The sequence below is a fragment of the Pan paniscus genome, chromosome 13 (genome assembly GCF_029289425.2).
Source record: "Pan paniscus chromosome 13, NHGRI_mPanPan1-v2.0_pri, whole genome shotgun sequence".
Lineage (NCBI taxonomy): Eukaryota > Metazoa > Chordata > Mammalia > Primates > Hominidae > Pan > Pan paniscus.
The window spans coordinates 57,611,043-57,620,727 of record NC_073262.2 but is presented as its reverse complement, the minus strand read 5'-3'; the positions used below and the strand labels follow the sequence as shown (position 1 = coordinate 57,620,727).

The window sequence follows — 9,685 nt, the reverse complement described above, 5'->3', positions numbered from 1 at the left end:
GAATAAAATAATAGTATGAGGCATTTTGATAAAATTAAAAGAAGAATTTTATCATCTCATTTAAATTTCAAGACTTTATAAGAGCTGCAAAGCAAATTACAGATCTACATCTCTCCCAGCCTCACCCCATAAACAGAAAGAAGATGAGACTACAGAATATTAGGAAATACATTGCCATGAACAAGTAGGATTTGAAAGCAGTCTGCTGTCTTATGCACTGAAGCTGATGACCCACACTTTAACAGAATCTAAATGCCAGAAGAAACATGGACTCAGGTTACTACATTTTTTTTCACTTTCCCAACTTTCATGGTTCAAATATCTTAACCTGTATGCTGGTCAAAGAGCAAGAGCTCTTCCACATTTATTTTCCTATAGTGATTAAACTTATTTATTAGTGCTAGACCATTTTCTGATTTTTCTAATCTTTATTAGGACACCCCCATAATCAAGAAATACTGGAATTTGGTTCAAAGTAATGCTACCCAGATACTGACACATGATCTTTTCCCCTTTGCCCAGCCCAGAATTCTCACCTTTCAAAGTGGATCCTTGAAATTCCTGAAGGCGGCCTGCTTAGAATTTTGTTTTGTTTTATTTTTAGTTTCCTTTTCCTTTTATGACCTCCCAAAACAAAAGAGGTCACCTGTCCTGCTCTGGTGTTTCTACTCTTCCTTTTGCCTCCTTTCCCCCAACACACCACTGTTCCACAGATTCCAGTACTCTGTATGGGTGACACCATGCCTGCCTATGGGAGAAGCAGCAATCATAGATACTGGTTAGGATTTTTCTTCTGGGAACTTACTAAATGATCTTATTTTATGTCTTTTTATCAATAAAAATGTAACAATTAAGATTCTTTATGGGTCTGTTATGCCTGAATATCAAAATAGTATGGATTTTTTAATCTTAGTCTCCCTAAACTAGTTAAGTATTATGCTAACTGACCATAATAGAAAACCCAACAGTGTTTACACTGTTCTTAAGTGTGAAGATTATACTGAGAATTAGCCCCTTACTTTGGGATAAATGCACCAGTGGTAAGCAGGTAAAAAGTAGTAGGTAGAAGGATTATTGATTCACCATCACAGGGGAACTTTTCGTAGTAATACCTGACCTATTTCCATGATTCCTTGAGGCCTGATCCCACTGATCTTTCCTGGAAGAGCGACCTTGGAAAAGATCCCGTGTCAAGTAGACATGGTTGAAAAAGAATTAAGATATCAAATCCATCACTGCCATATTTATTTAGAGAGAGGAACCCTGAACCATGGAGACAGCTAAGCAGAGTTACCAATTTTCATGAATTCCATTTGAAGATGACAGCCTATGCAAAAATATTGCTTTCATTTGGATCAGAAATGCTCCTGAAATGAAAGTGAAGTTACACAAAAGGAATACAACTGTAACAGGAAAGAAAATTGAAAGGAGTCGTTATTACAGGACAAGATTTTTTTAACTTATAGAAGTCATACACAGGAGGCTGCTGCATGGATACTAAAGAAATAAGGGAGTGTAACTGTTTATGAGAACTAAGGACAGAATCTAGGTTGTAATCATCAGGTGTATGGAGTTTGAAATGAGGGATGAGGGATACAGTAAATTGAACTGTGTCTACTGAGGGACAGTGAGGTTAGACAGAATGAAATTGAACCCTAGCATGCCAGTGATAAACAATGTTTATCTAACAAAATGATAATAAAACTATTCTAAAATTTCAGAGTCAAGATACAAAGTAAGAAAGACTTAGTTATGATTGAGGATGTAATATAAATTACCTTGACAATGTAAAATTAAAATAAATAGGAATAGCATATGGAAAGGGGGAAGAAAAGAGAAATAATTTTAGAGGCACTATTATTCTTATATTTACAAACAAAGAGTCAACAAATATTTTTTAAAGTGGCTGAAACAATAAAAAATTGGATTATAATATTTAAAGTTACTTAAGAATCAATATCAATAAAACCATAATAATCAAGCATTGAGAAAATTAGTGGACAAGAAAGTAGGAGATATAAAATGAGCTAAACTTTTAGTTTTTTAAGATACAGCCAGTAAGTACTGCCTGAAGTTGATAAATAAAGAAAATGTGGTAAAATATTATCTGTAATGATGGAGGAAATCACCAGGAAAAACGGAAACAGAAAGAATGTTAGAATGTTCCCTCGGGATAGAAATATTAGAGTTGGAAAGGGTGGTAAAGGCAAATTTTTAACCATAAACTCTTCTATACTATTGGCTGATATTTATTATGTTTTATGACAGGCTCACAAAAGAAAGTTTATTTAAATTCTAAATGTAAATGTGGTTCTAACAGTTGTTCTTTCTTTATTCGAACACAGTTTTCTCAGGTTGAAATGAGATAGGATCATGCCTGTTACACAACAAGTGCTTGATGAAATAAATCATTATTATTGTTATTCTGCTTATTAACATCACTTTCCTTGGGTGGCAGGGTAGTTGGTAGAGAAGGAAAGTCAATATTCAGTTATAAAGCATGTGGTTACATAACCACATTTTCTTGACTGCTAAACTGGAACTCATTTCTAGAAAGTAAATCCAACAAACAAGAAACCCAAGATCTGGAAAGTCACATTCCCATTGTCTTGTGTAAAACTTTGAAATAATCTAAGCAGCCTGTTTTGGGATTTCTATCCCTAACATTAACATCATCACAGAATTTTGGGTTTCTCCAGACAGAAATTTGAGCTGAAAGTCAGCATTAACACAGAGGTTATAGAGTTATCGCACCCTCATTCATGTCTCCTGTTTAGCATGGTGAGGATTCAAGCCATTCTGATTCTTTTTTTTTTAATTTTTATGCAACCTACTAACAGGAAATGATGTTCTGCATATTGCTTCAAATTTTAACTTGAAGTAGTTTTCATTTATTAAAAAAAACTTGTGGTTTTTAATACATTGTTCTATTTAAGTGTAGGAGGTTTTCATTGGAGATGACATTAATTATAAGTAAAGTTAATTTAACAGATGGGTGATAATGAGATACTTGAATCATCAACTGAGAGAAAAATACAAACTTAGAAGAGAATGACAATCACTGTTCACTGGTCATTTGTAGGCTATGTATCCAATATTTTAAATTATCATATTTAGAATTATATTACCTATTATATTGGGTAGAACATGTGTATCATAAATATGAGTTATGCTTATACCAAAACACATAATTTTGGTGATGCCAAAATAATATACCTATAAAAGAACATTGCTTATAAATGGACTAAAAGTAAAGGCTACAATTCTATTTTTAAAGCATCCTGCATTAAGTTCTGTATTTACATTTAAATTCAGCACCATAAAATCATGTTTCTGTAAAACCTGAAGTAGTTGCATGCATTTCTTTAAATGTTGTATAAATATGTAGTGTATCACATAATAAACTATATGCCTAAAATATGTAATTGTTGTAAATTCTGATGCAATAATATTTAATAGGTTTTAAAGGAAATTAAAGACATGAGGAGAAAGATAAAGAGTGATTTAGTGGAATAAGTGACTCTGCATATACATTGATAGATTCATACTTTTCAATATGTTAAGCCACCATTGCTGTTTCCCAGCATGTTTGAAAGGTAAGGGACATGTTGATGGCACAGCTTTCATGCTCTAAACACAGAAGAGTCTCCTCTGGAAGGGACTATAGTGAGTACATTCAAAGCCTTTCATTAAACAGACATTGATGACTCCATCAGTGTTCAGGTATGTCAACATATTTTGCTATAAGGGATTCCTTTACTTATCATTAGTCAACTGGAATAAGATATTTAAACATGAATGACATGAGTGAACATATGCCTAAGGGTTTTCAATTATTTATGAATATACTTAATTTTGTCTCAATATTTTGATAATGACTTAGACACACACACCTTAATCATGAATTCTGGACTACATATCTTGATAATTACGTCCTAGCCAGGCATTACTAATTTTAATGTCAGTGTTTCAGTTCAGGATTGATTTAAAATCCGACAAAACAGTTTATTTTGCCTGGACTGTCTAGAAAATAATTCGGAGAGACTTAACTCCTAAGTTTTACATTCATGCCAAGTGAAATTCAAATGTTTTCCACAGTGCTGTATAAGAACATATGTATGTGAGGCATGCAGGGCCAGAAACTGGAGCAGCTCAGAGGCAGTGAATAGCTCTTCAAGCCTGCAATAAAAAATGACCTCCAATAAAACTACATTGCAAAAAAATGGGAAAGTAACAGAATGGGAAATGTAGAAAAGTCAAAGAGGCAGAGACTGAAGAATTTGTGGTGGAAATAGCAAATAGGAAGCTGGAGTATTTCCCGAAGTGGAAGGGATTTACAAATGCTGACAGTACTTGGGAACCGGAAGACTGCTTAGAATGTCAAGAGTTAATTGAAACATTTCTTAACTCTCAAAAAGCTGGCAAAGAAAAAGATGATACAAAAAGGAAATGTTTATCTGACAGTGAATCTGATGATAGCAAATCAAAGAAAAGAGATGCTGCTGACAAACCAAGAGGCTTCGCCAGAGGTCATGATCCAGAAAGAAAAATTGCCACAGAGAGAAGTGGTGAATGGATATTTCTCCTGGAATGGGAATATTCAGATAAGGCAGACTTGCTGCAGGCAAAAGAGACAAACATGAGGAGTCATCAAATTGTAATTGCTTCTTATGAAGAGCGATTGCCTTGACATTCTTGACGAGAAGATGAAGCTCAACAATTGTTTGCATTGCATTTTACATATGTATGATATATATATGTATATATATATATATAAAATCTGGATCTTGGTTTTTTAAATTTACTAATGTGAAGAAATCTCTACATTCTAATGAAAACCAAGTTTGATATGTTTGTTTTCAAAGTAGTATTGGGAGATTTGCCAGGAGATTTTTTTTTTTTTGCATCAATCACATTGGTTAATTTCAACAAATAAATGAAACTTTCTGTAGTTGCTTTCTTTATCAGAAAAGAACATTTGATACCATGGCGTATTTTGTCCTCTGCACTAGAGAACAGCGTTGTTAATGTTGAGGGAAACTTCCTTAGTCATTATACAATCAGTGCTTGTGTTTAATTCGTATGCCTAAGAACCATTCTGAGTTTTATGTTTTGTGTGTTTATGCTTAAAATACAAATGTAAATGGTTTTCTTTCTTGGTTTATTTTTAAACTTTCACCAAAACAAAAACCATGGGTATGCCCATGGTCCTGGGATGCCATAATTCTGTGCAACCTAAGAAATAAATCACTTCAAGTTAAATTGAAATTTTTCCTGAAGTCGTAATATTTCAAATTACATAGATGATTCTATAATTAACTGGATAATTTAAAAGCATCCACATCAGAACACACATTTCTACCTATATTCATATAAATGTGATTCTTTGTTTTCAAAATTTCTAAATGGAAGATTTTTTATTACTACCAACAACCTCCTCACTTAGACAAGGAAACTAGACAGATCTTGCTGTTTTAATTGGCTAAGCAAGTGTTAGTCAAATAGACATATTTAAAGATTCCTCTAATGAGCCTTTCCTTTAGAAAAAGCTGTAATCCTTGTGCTGTATTGATTAAAACATCATGATTTGTGGAATGTCTCAGTCTTGGCTCATGGAAACCTAATCAGATAAGTTTAGAAAAGGCAGTTTAGGACCTGCTGGCATAAATGGGTAAAGAGACGTGTATAATGTAAACAATTGACCTGCATGTGTTTTCCTTTACCCAACTCATTCCTTACATGTAGGCTCATTTTTTTCAGTATTTGGGTTACTGGTTTAGCAGAAGCCAAGAAAATCAAGGAAAACAATACCTTTGTAATAATCAGGATGTTATCCAGCTGTATATTCTTTATTTTAAATACTGGTGTACAGTAGTCAATAAATAGTTCCACATTCCTTTATATATATAAATATATAATATGAATATATATGTATTTATATATAAATATATAATATGAATATATATTATTTATATATAAATAATATGAATATATAAATAATATGAATATATATTATTTATATATAAATATATAATATGAATATATATGTATTTATATATAAATATATAATATGAATAGATATTTATATATAAATATATAATATGAATATACATTATTTATATATAAATATATAATATGAATATATATTATTTATATATAATATATAATATGAATATATATTATTTATATATAAATATATAATATGAATATATATTAATATATAAATATATAACATGAATATATATATTATTTATATATAAATATATAACATGAATATATATATTATTTATGTATAAATATATAATATGAATATATGTTATTTATATATAAATATATAATATGAATATATATGTTATTTATATATAAATATATAATATGAATATATGTTATTTATATATAAATATATAATATGAATATATATGTTATTTATATATAAATATATAATATGAATATATATATTACTTATATATTATAATTTTTACAATATATGTATATATAATAAATATATAATTTTTAATTGAACTGAATATACATATAAAAATTTCAGTTTTTATATGAACATATGAATACATATATTCAGTTCAATTAAAATTGTTTAAAATTTCTTGGATATAACACTAAAATCATATGTAAAAAATGTTAAAATTGAAAAAATTAGACCATCAAAATCTAATGCCTCAAAATTTAAAACATTTGTGCATTAGCTCATAAGCAACAGAGTAAAAAAGCATCCCACATAGTATAATAAAATATTTGCAAATGATATATGTGATAAGGGATTAATATCCACAATATATTTTAAAACTCTTACAACTCAGTAGTAACAAAAAACAAAACTGATTTAAAACTGGCCTAAAGGATGAATAGACATTTCTCCAAAGAAGAAGATAGACAAATGAGCAACCAGTACATGAAAATGTGCTTACCATCAGTAGGGATTTGCCTTAGGGATATGCAAATCAAGTCCATGAGAATGGCTAAGATAGATTTTAAAAAACACACACATACACACAAAAACAAGATAAAATAACAAGTGTTGGCAAAGATGTAAGTAAGTTGGAACCCTTGTGCATTGCTGGTGGGAATCTAAAACGGGGCAGCCACTGTGGAAAATGGAATGGTTGTTCACCAAAAAATTAAACATAAAATTACCATGTGATCTAGCAATACCATATCTGAACATAAACCCAAAAGAATTGAAAGCAGGGATGGGCCAGAGATTTGTATACCAATGATCATAGAAGCATTATTCACAGTAACCAAAACGGAGAAGCAATCCTAGAGTCCATCAGTGGATGAATAAATAAATGAAATGTGGTATGTACAGACAATGAAATATTATTCAGCCTGAAAAAGGAAGAAAGTTCTAACACATGCCTCAATATGGATGAAGTTTGAAGATATCACATGAAGTAAAATAAACGAGTAACAAAGGAAAGAAATGTTGCAGGATTCCATTTATTTGAGCTGCCTAGAATAGACAGATTCATGAAGACATAAAGTAGAATGATGATGGCCAGAAGCTGGGGGAAGCTGGCTTGGCAAGTTATTGTTTAATGTGTATGAAACTTCAGTTTGGGAAGATAAAAATGTTCTGGAGATGGATAGTAGTGATGGTTGCACTACAGTGTGAATTTACTTAATGTCACTGAAACTGACACTTGAAAATTGTTAAAATGTTAAATTTTATGTTATATATGTTTTACTACCATTTTAGAAGTTTTAAAACTATTTAGAGTAGTGTCTACAGAGTGTAAGCATCAGATCAAAGGAAATCTTCTGAAAGAATTAATTCAGAAAATATAACATGGTAACTATTGGGGCAAAATTTGTCATTGACCATGAAACCCATGAATATTATAGTTATAACAAAAGTAAAACGTTTTGCAGAACACATATGAAGAGTTGAAATTCACCCTCTCAGAGGCTATTCTTATCTTAAAATGCTATGCATTTCTTGCCATAAAAGCCACTACAACTGAGCAAAAGCTCTTCTAAGTGCACCATTCAAAAGACAAATTTTAGACAGAAAGGCATAGGAAATGCATAACCTAGTACAGGTATTTGTTTCTCTCAGAACTCCAAATTTTCAGAATGATTTTCTTGTGTCTTTTCTCTCTCCTGGGACTCAGCAGAGAGATGAGACAAAGTTAAAGCATAGTAATCAGCTACCTTTCTTCTCTAATATATTCTTACAAACCTCCTTAAACAAATGACTGAACTTGACATCGCTTATCTAAACAATGGAGAACTATATTTTTGACACAAACTTTATTGAAATACAAGATGCATTTTATAAATTAAACCCATTTTTGTGTACAGTTCAATAATTTTGTCAAATGCACACATAATTTAATCTCTAACATAAACAAGATAGAGAAGATTCCTATCACCTTGGAATGTTCTCTTATATCCCTGTTCAATCAATCTTAATACCCACCTGTGGCCCAGGCAACTCCCTATCTGCTTTCTATAACTATGCATTTTATTTTTCTAATGTTTTATGCAGATGAAATTGTACAACATGTGGTCTTTTTCTTCTGAGCCCCAAAATGTAAAGAACTTTCCAGAAGAAGAAGAAATGGGGCAGAAGAAGAAGTCAGAGAGATTTGAGCACCAGAAGGACTTGACATGCTATTGCTGGTTTGAAGATGAAGAGGGCAATATAACAGCAATGCAGCTCTGGCATTAAGTGCTGAGAGAGGCTCCCTGCTGACAGACAGCAAGGAAATAAAGACCACAGTCCCACTGCCACAAGAAACTGATTTCTGCAAACAACATGGAACAGCTTAGATGAAATTTCTCCCCAGATAATAACCCAGGTGAGCCAATACGTTAATTTTGGCCATGTAAAACCTACAGAAGAGGAACCAGTGAAATTTACTCTGATTTCTGTCCTACAGAACTTAATGTTAATGTGAATGGCTTTAAGCCACTACATTTATAGTATTTTGTTACAGCAGTGACAGAAAACTAGTGTAACATATAAACACAAAGAAGGGAAATAATGATATCTGTATAAATAATTAAAATATAAAAATTGACCAAGATGGCCAACTAGACACAGCCAGGAAGAGCATCTACCACTGTGAGAAAAGACCTTCAATAAACCAGCACACTCTGTGCAGATCTTTGGAAGGAAGGCATTGAGAGCAGACAGAGGGAGGATGCAGACCCTAGGCTGAAGGGGGAGAAAAGCTGGGAACCCTGCATAGGGTTGCCAAGCACCAGGACTCATTCCCGGCCCCCAGTGGCTCTTAGGGAAGGGTTGAGTTAAATAGTCAAGGAATGGCCCACTGTTACCACAGAGCTCCAGAATTCTAGCTGCAAGAGACCCCTCAATCCTCATGGACATTTGAGCTGGCAGGGAAAGATGCTTAGAGAGGTGGCAGAGACAGAACTCAGGCTGTGTGAATTTGGACAGAGCAGAGCTCTCTTGCCTGTGAGATTGTGCCAGTCTGTTCTGAGTGACCCAGTCTGTATGCCTCTCCCTAATTCCTAGCTGGGTGTGCTCACTTGCAGCTCAGCCTCAGATGCCCAGTTAGGGTGCTTTCCAGCAGCTACTACCATAGCTCATTCACTGACTGATCCCCAACTAACTGCTGGAAAGGTTCGTGCCCCCCTAGCATGAACTTGACCCAAGACATAGTCATCAGATTCTCCAAGGTCAACACAAAAGAAAAAC

General features: G+C 32.7%; 1 pseudogene; it reads left to right on the top strand.

Moving 5' to 3' along the window:
* Positions 1-4,191: 4,191 nt before the first annotated feature.
* Positions 4,192-8,692, top strand: LOC100980525 (chromobox protein homolog 3-like; annotated as a pseudogene).
* Positions 8,693-9,685: the final 993 nt, after the last annotated feature.